The following is a 14920-nucleotide window of genomic DNA, read 5'->3' as shown; positions in this document are numbered from 1 at the left end:
CTTTATTTGCTACAGTTAGAGAGAGATTCAGAGTATGAAAAAGTATCAAAAGGAGACTGTTCAGGGCATGTTTAGACATCTGATCTTAGATGGGAAAGAATTTGGGGTCTCTGTAGGGGACTTGGGAGAAAGAGGCTAGAATGGTGAGTCAGTGAGGTTCCGCTTTTGTTGAAAATGAACCAACAATAGTCTAAGTAGGAGGAGACATGGTAGAATTGTGGGTCAATAAAAGCATCCTAGGAGTTTGGCCTAGTGGTAGAGTGCTTACCTAGCATGCACAAAGGCCTGGGTTCGATTCTTTGGTACCACATACATAGAAAAGCCAGAAGTGGTGCTATGGTTCAAGTGGTAGAGCTCTAGCCTTGAGAAAGCCCAAGGACAGTGCTCAGGCCCTGAATTCAAGCCCTAGGACTAGGAAAAAAAAAAGTATCACGTGCATGTGCTATACATATGCTAAAGAAGCTGCTTTTCTTCAAGCACCCGAATGGGGAAATGCAAGTTCTTGAAGAGTAGGCACCATATTTAACTTGATTACTTTGTGCATGCATGTGAACATGCATGTGTGCATATGTATGTGCATGCATGCTGGTCCTGGGGATTAAACTCAGGGCCTGGGCAATGACCCTGAGTATTTTTGCTCAAGGCTAGTGTTCTACCACTTCAGTCACAGCTCCACTTAAAGATTTTTTTTTTCTAGTTGATTGTAAATAAGAATGTTATGGACTTTTCTGTCTCGGCTGGCTTTGAACTTCAATCCTTAGAGCTCCTAAGTAACTAGGAATACAAGCATGAGCCGTAAGTGCCTGGTTTGATTACTTTTATATACTTGAAACATTGGATGGATGGATGGATGGATGGATGGATGGATGGATGGATGGAAAAGAAAGCTACACTGAGAAAGGGATCTGCAAACAATTGGAACAAGGAACCAGCCATGCCAACTCCACCAGTAGAGGGCGCTTGTTTGTATGAGCAGGTGGTCCCAGGCCTGTGAGAGCAGCCCATGACTGAGGATGAGAGTGATGTGATAGGAAATTTGTGGGTTAAGCAGAGGCCTGTGAGCTCATAGTCTTAATAGCAAGCCCCAAGTAATGCTACTTGGTTCCAAGGCTGTGTGGTGACTGTGGTTATGGTGTCTTTGAGGGGTGTGTGTACACCACAAGTATCATAAAATGATTTGACTTGCCGCTGGGCGCAATGAGTGGGTGTTGACAGTAAAGACTTGCTTTTCAGATTCATCAGCCCACATTTTGTTCAGTTAACATGTGAAGACTGTTGTTGGACTGGAGGCAAGAGGAGAGGATAGAGAAGGAACAGTCAGGGCTATAGTAGAAGTGCTTTAGCAAAGTCATAAACTCAGACTGCTAGATGCAACAGTCAGCTTCACCATCTGTCAGCTGAGTGACCTTGGGCATAGTAGTTAAATCTCTAACTTCAAATTCTCCACATGTCACATCAGGATAATAGAGTATGGGTTATTATCATAGAGTTTTGGAAGGCTCAAATATAAAGTGCTTAGCATTTCATTAGCTCATATTATGTTAATGGAAGGAATCATTGTTTGAGGCAGCTAGACTATTTCGGCAAGACAAGAAAGGAGACCCTCCACATATATTTGAAAAAAAGGTATTAGACATTTTCCATAGGTCCCACTGAAAGCAATTCAGACTTACAGGAAAAGACTAAAGGGAGAGCTAATATAAAAAAGACTAAACATAGTCAAGAGTTGGTGTATCAGTCAACTTCATATTACTATGACAAAACACCAGAAACAAATAGAAAATATTTCTTTTGACCTATCCTTCTGGAGTTTCCGTTCAAGATCAGGATGTCACACTCTTAAGGTCCCTGGTGAAGCCAACATATGGCAGCAGTGTGTGATGGGACAAAACCATCCACACATCATGAATCAGGAGTCAAAAGATAGAAAGGCCAATAACCTAAAGACCTTCAACAGGCTCCCCCTCCTAAAGGCTCTGCCATTCCCAAATAGCACTGGGACCTAAATCCTTAACACATGGACCTGTGAGGGTCACTCAACCCATAGCAACTGGTAAAGGGAATTCTTTGCATCCAATGCAAGACTGGGTTAAGTAACCTCCAAGGTTCCTCCCTCATCTAGAATTGTTTATCACACCAGAGCATCTAGAATATGAGTATAGGGTAATGCTACTTTCTGCCATGAGGGACTTGAGCTGGGCACTGGTGGCACACCCGTAATCCTAACTACTCAAGAGGCTGAGATCTGAGGATCACAGTTTGAAGCCAGTCTTGGCAGGAAAGTCTATGAGACTCTTTTTTTTTTTTTGCCAGTCTTGGGCTTGAGCTCAGTGCCTGAGCACTGTCCTTGGATTTTCTCAAGGGTAGAGCTCTACCACTTGAGCCTCAGCACCACTTCTGGCTTTTTTCTATGTATGTGGTACCGAGGAATCGAACCTGGGTCTTCGTGCATGCTAGGCAAGCACTCTACCACTAGGCCAAACTCCCGGTCCAGTCTATGAGACTCTTACCTCCGACTAACCACCAGAAAACTTGAAGTGGTGCTGTGGCTCAAAGTGTTAGAGCACTCACCTTGAGTGGTGAAAGCTTAGAGAAAGCTCCCAGGCCCAGAGTTTAAGCCCCATGATGGACAAAAAAAGAAAAAAAATCCTCTGTTCCCCAGCTTTGGCTGAGAGGCCTCTGAACAAAATGGCAGAAAGTATCACCACTTGCCAGTGGAAGATACAGCACTATGTCTTGCCTCTCTGCTCCATCAATTACACACCGAAATCCCTACACTCATGTGGCAGCAAGGCTTTCATGGAGTATTGTGAATGAAAATGCTCCAAAGCCTAGAGCACAATCAAAATGCAAAGAATTTGCACTGAAATAATTTTATTTTTTATTTTATTTTTTTATTGTAATTAGTAAAAGGGTTACATGATATTTGCCAGATAGAAGGTGCATTAATTCACATACATTGATACCCTTTCACATGTCTTGGTACCCATTACCCTCCCCCCCACACCCCCCTGAAATAATTTTATATAGAATGTTCCCTGCCCCCAATGAAACACTACTGCTGCTGTTGTAGTTGGTACTGGCAGCTATTGACTGCATGGATTCTTCACTGTTAATAGGAGAGTACCTGGCTGGGCATGGTGCTTCCTGCCTGTAATCCTAGCTACTTGGGAGAAGAGACCCGGAGGATTATGATTAACATCTTATATCCAGCAACACAGGAGACATAGGTAGGAGGATCTTGATCTGAGGTTGACATGGACAAAACTTTAAGCCTCTATCTAAAATCTATCTAAAGCGAAAAAGGTTTGGGGCTGGGAGTTTGGCCTAGTGGTAGTGCTTGCCTAGCATGCACAAAGACCCGGGTTCAATTCCTCAATACCACATACATAGAAAATAAAAGCCTGAAGTGGTGCTGAGGCTCAAGTGGTAGAGCTCTAGACTTGAGAAAGTCCAAGGACAGTGCTTAGTCCCTGAGCTCAAGCCCAGGACTGCCCCCCCCCAAAAAAAAAGGTGTGGCACAAGTGGTAGAGACTCTATCCTAGCAAATGAGAGAGCAGCCCATGACTGAGGATGAGAGTGATGTAATAGGAAATTTGTGGGTTAAGCAGAGGAGGCCTGTAGGCGGGGGATGGGGGGACCAAGGCAGCCCCCAAAGTCAGGGCACAGGGCACACTCCACTCTGGACCTCAGAGTTCAGACTTCTTTTCCTGAAAGAAAACCTTGAGTTCCAATGGCTCCCAAGTTTGAACTCTTCCAAACAGCCCTCCTGGAGGAAGCCTGGGTTTGATTGCCTAAGATGATCAACTTGACACTGTTGAATAATTATCCTGATTATATTTGACATTGAGGAGTTACTAATCTTCACCAGATGTCATGGTAGCAATTATTACATAAGCATGCATGCGTGCGCTCTCTCTCTCTCTCTCTCTCTCTCTCTCTCTCTCTCTCTCTCTCTCTCTCTCTCTCTCTCTCTCTCTCCTCTCTCTCTCTGTCTCTCTCAAACACACACACACACCCCACTGTGTGACGGAATATCCAGTGTGCTGGAATCCTGTGCCCATGAACTCCCCTCCCCATTTTTGCCAGTCCTGGGGCTTGAACTCAGGGCCTGAGCACTGTCCTTGGGCTTTCTCAAGGCTAGAGCTCTACCACTCGAACACAGAACCACTTCTGGCTTTTCTCTATGTATGTGGTACCAAGGAATTGAACTTGGGTCTTCGTGCATGCTAGGCAAGCATTCTACCACTAAGCCAAACTCCCAGCCCCCAAGAACCTTTTTGAGGACCACCTAAAGTGGGGCTCTGCAAATCCAGAGAAGGCTGAGTTTTAATCCAAGACAAGATGGATGACATTGTGTCTATGTATTTGTTGGCTATACATTGACTGAGGCCCCACCAGGGTGAGGAGGCGTGTTTTTGAATACTGATGGTCACAGGCTCAAGAGTAGTGGTTGCCACAAACTTTTCTTCTACTTGGGAAAGGAAAGACACAATGGAGAGTTCATGACACCATGAAGTGCAGACTGTTGCCCAAACAGTAGAGGGAGGGACACCTTCAGCCATGAAGACTGAGTCAGCATCACGGTAGATAAAGCCTGCTAGCCAGGGGAGTCAGGACAAGCAGAGCTTGCTCAATGAAGGCTGGAGATTTGGAAGGCAGAGAGCATACGGCATTCCAAGCTGGATATGTGGTGGTACAAAGAAAGTGACAAAGGCAACGTGATTCGACTGGGTTAAGAAGTGAGTAAAGGATCTCACTTATATGTCAGATCTAAAAACGTTGTGGGTGGTCGGTGGAGCTCAGTGGTAGGGTGCAGGTTACATCTGTGAGGCTCTGGATTAAACAATTGTATTTTTTTGTTTGTTTTAAAGGTAAGGCCAGGAGCTAGTGGCTCACACCTGTAATCGTAGCCACTCAAGAGGCTAAGATATGGGGATTTGGTTCAAAGCCAACTTGGGCAGGAAAATCTGTGAGGTTTTGTCTCCAATTAATCACCCAAAAGCCTGAAGTGGAGCTATGGCTCCAGTGGTAGAGTGTTAGCTTTGAACAAAAAAGCTCAAGGAGGGCCAGGAGTTTGGCCTAGTGGTAGAGTGCTTGCCTAGCATGCACGAAGGCCCGGGTTCAATTCCTTGGTACCACATACATAGAAAAAAAAGACAGAAGTGGTACTCTGGCTCAAGTGGTAGAGCTGTAGCCTTGAGAAAGCCGAAGGACAGTGCACAGGCCCTGAGCTCAAGGCCCAGAACTGTCAAAAAAAAAAAAAACCAGCTCAAGGATAGTACCCAGGCCTGGCATACGCACACAAAGTGAGGCCCATAGCAGTGGAAAGTACAATGGTAGTTGACCAGAGAGTGGAGGAGGAGGGGGATGAGAATAGAGATATCCATCAAAAGGGACAAAGGTTCAGTTAAGCGGGAGATTTAAGTTCTAGTAATTTATGACACAGCCTGGTGACTATAATAATGTATGCCTTTGGTGGCACTTGGGTTTGAACTCAGAAACTTGTGCTTTGCTAGGCAAGTGCTCTACCACTTGGAGAACACCCTGAGTTCTTTCTGCTTTTGTATTTTTTGCACAGGGCCAGATTCAGATTCATCTTCCTGATCTCTGCCTCCTGAGTACTGGAGATTACAGCTATGAGCCACCTGTATTTATGTATTGTATTTTAAAATTGTCAAAAGATTAGATTTTAAACATTCTCACCACAAATAAATGACGTGCCAGTTGCATTAATTAGCTTGATTTTTATCATTCCGCAATGTATGCATATATTATAAAATCATATTGCACTCCACATTTGCAATTATCAGTTGTTGATTAAGAAGATAAGATAGAAATTTAAAATAGGTGAATGAGATGAAGCAATAAGAAGAAATGAGCTAGGTTGATGATATAATTCAGTGGTAGACTCATTTTCTAGCATATACAAGGCCTTGGGTTCTGCCCCAAGAGAAAGAAAAGAAGAAAGGGAGAAAGGAAGGAAGGAAGGGAAGAATTGAAGGCATACAATGGTATGAACCAGTCTTACAAACACAATGTTGGAAAAAAGAACACAAGACAACGAAAGACAGCAAAAGAATACATAGTCTGTTTTCATATCTACAAATATTCGTGCCTAAAATCGATAAAGGAAAACCACATGTCCCAGAAGTTAAAGAAAAAATTTTAAAAGGCACCTTAGCTACTTGGGAGGCTGGGAATGGGAGGATGGAGGTTCTAGGCTAGCCTACATAGAAAAGTTCTCAGGACCCCTTCTCAACAGAGGAAAGATGGACAATGTGGCATGTCTTTCATCACAGAAACAATGGGAAGCCTAAAGAAGAATCATGGCTCAAGTGCACCTCCTTTCTCCTGAGGGGAGTGAGGCTCTCTCCTAAAAACAGCCAGTGGGAAAACAGGCAGGAGGCACGGCTCAGCAGAACAGACCAGCCTGGCAAACATGAGATCTTGAGTTATCTCAGTTGTTAACATTAGGATGAAGGATGTATGCGAATTTTCTGTAGGAATTTGGAAACTTTTCAAAACACTCAAATTAGTTGGACAGAAAGAGTTAAACTCCTGTGTCACATTCAAATCTCCCCTGGGACCACTGACGTTCCTCTTCTCTCTGTCCATTGTCCTGAACAGTTCCAATACTAAACAAATGTTTCTCTGGGCAGGAAAGGGTACGACTAATAGTGGCTTCGGATCGAGTTACTAAGCTTTCCTTCTTTGCCAGCAGAAACCAAAAGGAAGGTTTGTTTCCTCTTCTGGAAGGCCTGGTCAAAGTAATCTTGTCATTTCATTAAAGCTGGACTAAATGCTGCCTTGATTAGTATTTTTTGTGTGAATCCTAATCCACATAAGGATACATATATCAAATTTGTTCTCACACAAGTCATTGGCAATTTAATCACCATATAAATTACAAGTCAATAGGTCAGAAGTAAACACACCTTTCAGCAGCTTTGATTTTTCCCAATATCTCATCTCTGCCTTCTTGAAGTAAGTCACATTCTCATTTCTAAATAATACTGCCCTGTAATCCCCTCGCCTCCCCTCCTTGGAGAATAGCTTCTCCTACCTCTTCTTTATTCATTTCGTTGAGATAATTCTTTAATTTTGCCTTCAATCCTGCAGTGTCAATGGGTCAGATTTATTCAGACAATTACTGATTGAAAAAGCATTCACTTGGTTTCCAGTGTTGTGTTTTTCCTGTTGTTTATGCCACCATGAATAATATTGCAATAAACTTCCCTTGTGTACTGAAAAACACTGATGGGAACTGAAGAAATAAAGTAGTCAGTGAATTAAAAATGAGATTATCCATCTTTTTTCATATATTTTTATTGTAATTAATAGAGGGGTTACAGTTATATTTGCCAGATAGAGGGTGCATTACTTCATACACATTGATACCCCTTCTCATGTTTCTGTCTCCATTTCCCTCCATCTTCTTTTGAAATAACACTGAACATTTTTATCATCATATCATCATCATTTTTTTGTATCAGTGCTAGGGCTTGAACTTACGGCCTGGGTGTTGTTTCTTAGACTGTTTTGCTCAAGGCTGGTATTCATCTACTTGATTCACAGCCATAGCATCACTTCTGGCTTTTTGATAGTTATTGGAGATAAAAGTTTCACAATCTGGGCTGAGAGTTTGTCCTAGTGGTGGAGTGCTTGCCTAGCATGCATGAAGACCCAAATTCAATTCCCCAGTACCACATACATAGAAAAAGCTGGAAGTGGTGCTGTGGCTCAAGTGATAGAGCTCTAGCCTTGAGAAAACCCAAGAACAGTGCTCAGGCCCTGAGCCCAAGCCCAAAATGTTTCACAATCTTTCCTGGATAGACTGACTTTGAACTGTGATACTTAGATCTCCACCACTTGAGCACATCACCACTTCTGGCTTTTTCTGTATGTGGTACTGAGGAATTGAACCCAGGGTTTCATGCATGTGAGACAAGCACTCTACCACTAAGTCACCTTCTCAGCCTTTCTGTCCTTATTCTTATTTTTGTCTATGTTCACTTGTATAACTCAATCAAAGCACACACTCTTACTTGTCTGACCATTTGTGCTCACTGCCTTCAGGACCTCTCATAGCTCAGTGGTACCCTGATCCCTCCACTAGGTAAAATAGCAACTACAAACCACCAATTGAACTCTCCTTCTATAATAACACGGGATAGCACATAGTAGCTCATATTACAATGAGAGCCACCCCTGTGTCGTTAGAGAATCCCGTCAGAGATGTTACGATGACGATGCTGCTGGTCAACTTGAAAGCTGCCCAGGAGGTTAGTAAAGCATGCTTCTGGGCATATCTGTGGGGATGTTTCTAGAGATGACTGGCAGGCAGAACAGCAAAAGGTAGGACCTTTTCTGAGTGTGGGTGGTACCATCCAATAGGGTTGAGGCACCAGTGGAATAAGAAGCAAGAAGCAAGTGGAAGCTGGCTACTTTCTACCACGGGCTCCTACTCATAACGATCTGCTTCACCACAGACAGGATCGTAAGCAATGGATCCAAGTAACCACAGATGGGAAAGTCTAAAATTATGAGCCAAAATAAATCCTTTTTTTGTCAGTTGTGGAACTTGAACTCTGGTCCTGGGTGTTGTCCCTGAGCTCTTCAGCTCAAGGCTACCACCCTACCCCTTAACCCCACAGTGCCACTTCTGATTTTCTGGTGATTAATTGGAGATAAGAGTCTCAAGGACTTTCATGCTCGGGCTGGGTTTGAACTGTCACCCTCAGATCTCAGCCTCCTGAGTAGCTAGGATTACAGGCATAGTCACTGTGCTGGCTATAAATTCTTCTTGTCTTTTTCTATACTGGCAATGGCAAACGTGTCTAAAAGAGATACCCATGATGCCTTCCATTTTATAGGTGAGGACTCTATTTACCCATTGGGCATAATACCTTTTATTGACAGTGTTGGTAAGATCTGAATCCTGCTTATATTTGGCTTCTTGCCTGTCACCCTCTGGGTGACTACTCAGTCAGTTCAAAGTCATCTTGCTCTTCTGGGCTTCGATTTCTGCATCTATAATGGGAGAAATTTGGAGCCAGGGATTTATAAAAAATTCTGTCCTGTTGTAACAGGTTCCCACTTCAATACCTTGTGGTGGTGATACTCATTCACCAGTAAAGCTGGTACTGTATAATTTCTGTGTTGGACAGGATATGTGGCCGAGCCAGTCCACGCATATGGGTGCTTTAGCTACAACTCACTGACATGAGGTGCTCTGCTTCCCTGAAGAGCGCCCAGGTCTGGTGGCTTGCCCTGACCTTCTCAGTATTTCTCTCAGGCTGGCTTCTCAGGACCATGGGCTTGGCAAGGCCAGAGACTAATCTAGAAGTGCCAGACTAGGGTTCAGTGGGAGGAAGATATTGGACCAGGAAGCCCTAAAAAGCAGTGAGGTGAGTCTCGTGGGCACCTCACTCAGGCAGAGCTTCTTCCCTGTGTGATTGATAGCACCCACATATGTGTCACGAGTGCAACAGGCTAGCTGAATGACAGGTGGGTTCCTAGTACAAGCCCCTAAAAATAGCAGACGCAGGGCTCCACTCCAAAACAGTGACAGTATCAGCAAGTTAATTAAGAAATCTGCCAGGAACGATGAGAAGCTGGCTCATTTCCCACTCAACAGTGCTCAGGAGGAGCTGAGCGAGTGTTTGTTCATGGGCTGAGCTAAGTCACAGACTGTGAGAATTGCTCCTTGGAGTAGGCTTCTTTGTGTCAGAGATCCAGAAAAAATCCACTCCTCGCCAAAGCATATGCTCTCAGATCGGATGACATTTCAATGAAAACTGTGTAGGATTTCCATTTATGTATCCAGTATCACAGCCAGTCCCCATTGTGCCTTTTAATTTAGTCCTTTTATGTTTCGTGATGTTTAGTTTTGAATCTGGTCCTTGGACACTGCCTGACATTAGGTTTCTCATAAACTAAGGAAGAGTGCAGTCAGGGGAAACTCGTGATGGAAGAAAGAATGTTGACTATAGGGAACTGAGCAAGTGGTCAGGAAAGGAAAATGAACAGGGGATCCAGGTGCTGATGGCTCATGTCTATACTCCTAGTTATCTAGGAGGCTGAGATCTGAGAATCCTTGTTCAGACCCAACCCAGGGGGCAGATCCACAAGATTCTTATAACCAGCTGACTAGCAAAAAGCCAGAAATGGAGGCATTGTTCAAGTGGTAGAGTGCTAGCCTTGAGTGAAAAACAAACTTAAGAGTTCATACTCCAGTGTAACAGAGGATGGGGGATCAGAGAGGGAGAGGAATTAGATAAGAGGAATGAGGTATTGTGGTGCATGTCTGTAAATCAAGCCAGGAAATTCACAAATTTGAAACAAGCCTGAGCTAATAATCAAAGGAGAGAGGGGGAAAACAGTGGTATGATCCTCTGTGACCTTCCTGAATGTGAGTGAAAATTCTTTCTGACTTCCTTGAGTATGTAGAATCTAACTGTAATAAAGTCTAACAGCAACATACGCATTTCCTCTATAGTACTTACCACAATTGGAATTATATATTGATCTGTATAATCATTTGATTAATGTCTATTTTTCCACTTGATAAAGACTTTCCATAAGGATAGGGACCTGTTCGTGGAGGTATACCCATTACTTGGGATGTGCTTCAAAACACACTGAGGGATAATAAATGTTGCAGGGTGTGTTTCACCGGGAGATGGGTGTCTGGCCAAGAGAAGGAAAAAGGAGGACGGGATATTCCTCAAATAGATATGCTTAGACAAAGCTCAGTGCTAATGTTCTCTTAGGCTTCTGTTGTAAGTTGATAATAACATTGCAGACAGAGAATCATATCTTTTTTTTTATTGTCCTCTTGGAATGTAGAATAGGAAATCATTTCTTTGATAGCAGCCAGGATTTGGGCCTTGGCTCGGGGACATTAGCCCCATGACTGCGGAAATCACATATGGTTGGCAACTGTGCCTGTGGTGAACTTACAACCTACAAGGCAGCAAGACATCTTAGGTCAGTGCCTTTTGTTACCAGTCCAATTCTGAAGGCCTTTCTTCTTAGCCTACATGGTTCAGCACCATGGACAAGACCCAACACAGTCTTGGCATGTCAGTAAGAATTATGGGAATGGAGGGGGGCGGGGCCTGGTTTATATTTTACCAGCAGGTGTCACTGCTGCCCTTGTTCGGTCACTCCAGGTGCTGACAGGCTGTAAGGTGATAGATTCAAGGATGTCATCTCCCATTCCAACTAGGCAACAGAAAGAAATTACCTGCATCCGTCTAGAGAACCCTGGTGTGGGCCCCTAGGCACAGGTTGTAGTCTCTGTGTGCTTTTAACCACAGTGACCCAACTTGAGCTCAGTGGTGAGGTGAGGCTGGATGGAAGCTCACTGAGGACTGGGATTTTAGCTGTACCCTACAGCGGGCACTTCCCTGCCCCAGCTCTGGAGCCTTCAACCATACCTCATCCTCCTGGGTGGATACTTGAGCTGGGTGATGAGCCTGAGTCCTCCAGAGGAGGAGTCATAGCCTTCCCTGACCCCCTCCACCCATGCAGTGAGTCAGGACTCATTGTACATGCTCAGTGTGTCCATCTCCACAGTCCAGGCTGCTGCAGACCAGACAGATCAGCAGAGCAGACCCTTGCCACCTACTCTTGGAAGAGGCACACAGCCAATGAAGCCATGACAAGTGCCTTCCTTGCACTGTGGAGGGAGGACTCAGGAGTTAGTGGCATCACCACGGTGGAAAAGGTGCCAGGCAAGGCTTTTGCTACCTAGACCCATCTCACAGTGTGTTGGCATGGGTGGGCACTATCTGCCCAAGGATAGGTCAGTGCTGTGCTGCCTGGTAGCTGGTATCCTGCCAGCCCCCTGCTGGCCTGAGCTACAGCTAAGCCAGGACGCTTGGATTAGGAAGGGCTGCCATTGCCTGGCTCCTGGCCCATTCACATGCTTCTGCTTTTGACTCAATGCCCAAGACATTCACATCTAATCCCCAAGGCCTTAAACCCACTTCTACTTGTCCAGTGTGTGACTTAAGCTTCACGTGACCTCTGTATGCCCACAGCTGAGCTTAATCTAATGATGTGCCTTGGCTCCCACCTAGTCTGTCCCACCATTCCAGATTCAGTCTTATTTTTTCACTCTACTTCTTGTAAGGTACAAAGTACCTCACTCAACACTCTTTGGCTAACGAGGGTGTCCTTGCCAGTGACGTTACTCATTTTCTTCAAATTAGCAGACAAATTTTGATTACATACCTCTTAATGTCAGAAAAGTAAAACTTGGTTTTGTTGGTCATGCGGTTTGAACTCAGGGCCTGGGTGCTGTCTCTGAGTTCTATTGCTCAAGGCTAGCACTCTACCACTTTAAGCCACAGCTCTTCTGGTTTTCTGGGGGCTAACTGGAGATAAGAGTCTCTTGGACTTTTCTGCCTGGGCTACCTTTGAATTGCAGTCCCCAGTTTTTAGCCAACTGAGTAGCTAGGATTACAGAAGTGAGCCACTAGTGCCCAGCAAAAGTAAAATTCTTTGTCCCTTTAGATCAGATACATAATATCAGTGCTGCAATGAGCTAAAGGTTCTGCATGGTAATGGTGTAATGAAAACCAGCGCCAATCATCTTCTGATCTGCTAGCCTCATCATACTACACTAAAAATAGCAACTGCTGCTTGATGCCAGTGGCTCTCATCTGTAACCCTGGTTGTTCAGGAAGCTGAGTTCTGAAGATCAAGGTTCAAAGCCAGCTCTGGCAGCCAAGTCCAACAGACTCTTATCTCCAACTATCCAGCACAAAGCTGAAAGTTGGCATGGCTCAAGTCCTAGAGTGAAAAAGCTAAGTAAGATTTGGAGATCCAAGTTCAAGTCTCAGTACTGGCACACATATGCACCCCCCCCACACACACGTAGCACCCTAGATGGTTTTTCAAGAAACAAAGGCTTTGGCGACCCATGCATCTCTCTGGAGAGCTATGCCACCATCTGAAATATAAGTCAGAATTCCAGGCTGAAGTCTCTGTACCAAAAGTAGGGCTCCTCACTCAGGAGTCTGACCAACATGGTGGAATCTTTACACTCAGCCTTCCCTAGGCCTGGCCTATCCCTACCTTCGGCGAACCCCTTTGTCTTATAAGGAGAACCTTGGACAGTGGAAAGAGCTTAGGTGAGGTTACTGGAGATGCTACAATCTTTGAGAATTAAACATGTGTGAGAAATATTAGCAGGTGATTTTCCAGGATGTGGGAAAGTTGAATGTGGAGTTAACAGGCTTTATTTGAGGGTCATTTAACAAGGGTTCATGCCATTCACTGAGATGGTAGGACTCCCTTTCTAGATTATTGCTTTCTCCTAAACTTTTCCAAGTTTCCCAGTCATGATTTCTACTTCCCATGTCAGACAAGCTTAAGTGTCAGCAGAAATAATTTCTTATACAAGAGCAGATATAAAAGATTGTGAGGACAAATCCTGTATTGCAACTGTTCCCCTTCTCAAGCTGCTCTAGGCTAATGTCTCTGTTCAGCAAGACTGAACTCAAAAAAAAATGTTTGTGGTGTGCAGTTCCAGACATTAAAACAAAGGCAATGGCAGTTGAAGGGGGGAAAATACAGCTCTTTAGTATAGCATTCAGCATGGTGGGGCCTACCTGTAATTCCAGCACTTCAGAGGTATACAGAGGTAACAGGATAATTGTCAGTTTAAGGCCAGGCTGAGTTATATAGTAAGACTCTGTCTCAAACGTCCTAAACCAAAGTCAGGTACTGGTGGCTCATGCCTGTAATCCTAGCTATCCAGAAGGCTGAGATCTGAAGATCACAGTTCAAAGCCAGCCTGGGCAGGAAAGTCTTGTGAGGCTCTTATCTCCAATTTACCACTGAAAAGCTGAAGTACAGTGGTGGCTCAAGTGGTACAGTGATAGTCTTGAGCATAAAAGCTCAGGGACAACATCCAGGCTCTGAGTTCAAGCCCCAGGACAGGTATGTGTGCCTACATATATGCGCATGTGCACGTGTGCATGCGTGCACACATGCATACAAACACACACACACACACGCACCAAACCAAGCCAGAAGCCAGTGGCTTACACTTGTAATCATAGCTACTCAGAATTGAGATCTGAGAATTGCAGTTCAAAGCCAACTTGGGGAGGGAAGTCTGTGAAATTCTTATCTCCAATTATCCAGCAAAAAAGCAGAAGTGAAGTGTGGCTCAAGTGATAGAGCATCAGCCTTGAGTGAAGCCCTGAGTTCAAGCCCCAGTACTGGCAGACACAAAATAAAATCCCAAAGCAACCAACCAAACCACACACACACACACACACACACACACACACACACACACACACACACACACACACACATGCACGCACACACACACACACACACACACTCCCCTCACTTAGCTATACTAATTATATCTTTTTTTTTTCACCAGTCCTGGGCTTGAGCTCAGGGCCTGAGCACTGTCCTTGGACTTTCTCAAGGCTAGAACTCTACCACTTGAGCCTCGGCACCACTTCCGGCTTTTTTCTATGTATGTGGTACCGAGGAATCGAACCCAGGTCTTCATGCATGCTAGGCAAGCACTCTACCACTCTGCCAAACTCCTGGCCCCTAATTATGTCTATTTTAATCATGCCTTCATTATCTATGTACTTAATAATAAGTAAAGGGGACATATATGCTAAAGGTTTTTAAATTGATCTTAATGTATTTTTTCTTTTTGGAAATATTGGCACTACTAATGTTAACTGCTTGATCCTCTTATGAGATTAAACTTCTTTAGGGAAAAAAGTCTTTTTTAAAAAAAGACATGAGGGCCAGGAGTTTGGCTTAGTGGTACAGTGCTTGCCTAGCATGCACAAAGACCTGGGTTTGATTCCTCGGTGCCACATATATAGAAAAAGCCAGAAATGGTGCTGAGGCTCAAGTGGTGGAGCTC

General features: G+C 44.3%; 1 protein-coding gene across 1 annotated transcript in view; it reads left to right on the top strand.

Annotated features, from left to right (window-relative positions):
* The first annotated feature begins 4692 nt into the window (after nucleotides 1-4692).
* LOC150063615 (solute carrier family 23 member 1-like) overlaps nucleotides 4693-14920 on the top strand; it is a 52434-nt gene continuing 42206 nt past the window's right edge. Inside the window, exon 1 of the mRNA XM_090332404.1 lies at nucleotides 4693-4742. The gene's annotated coding sequence lies outside the window, so the exon portion shown is untranslated. The remainder of the gene's footprint in view (nucleotides 4743-14920) is intronic.

The sequence above is a fragment of the Megascapheus bottae genome, chromosome 5 (assembly GCF_031878675.1).
Source record: "Megascapheus bottae isolate mThoBot1 chromosome 5, mThoBot2.hap1, whole genome shotgun sequence".
Taxonomy (NCBI): domain Eukaryota; kingdom Metazoa; phylum Chordata; class Mammalia; order Rodentia; family Geomyidae; genus Megascapheus; species Megascapheus bottae.
The sequence above is the reverse complement of the archived record's forward strand: the minus strand, read 5'-3'. Positions and strand labels throughout refer to the sequence as shown.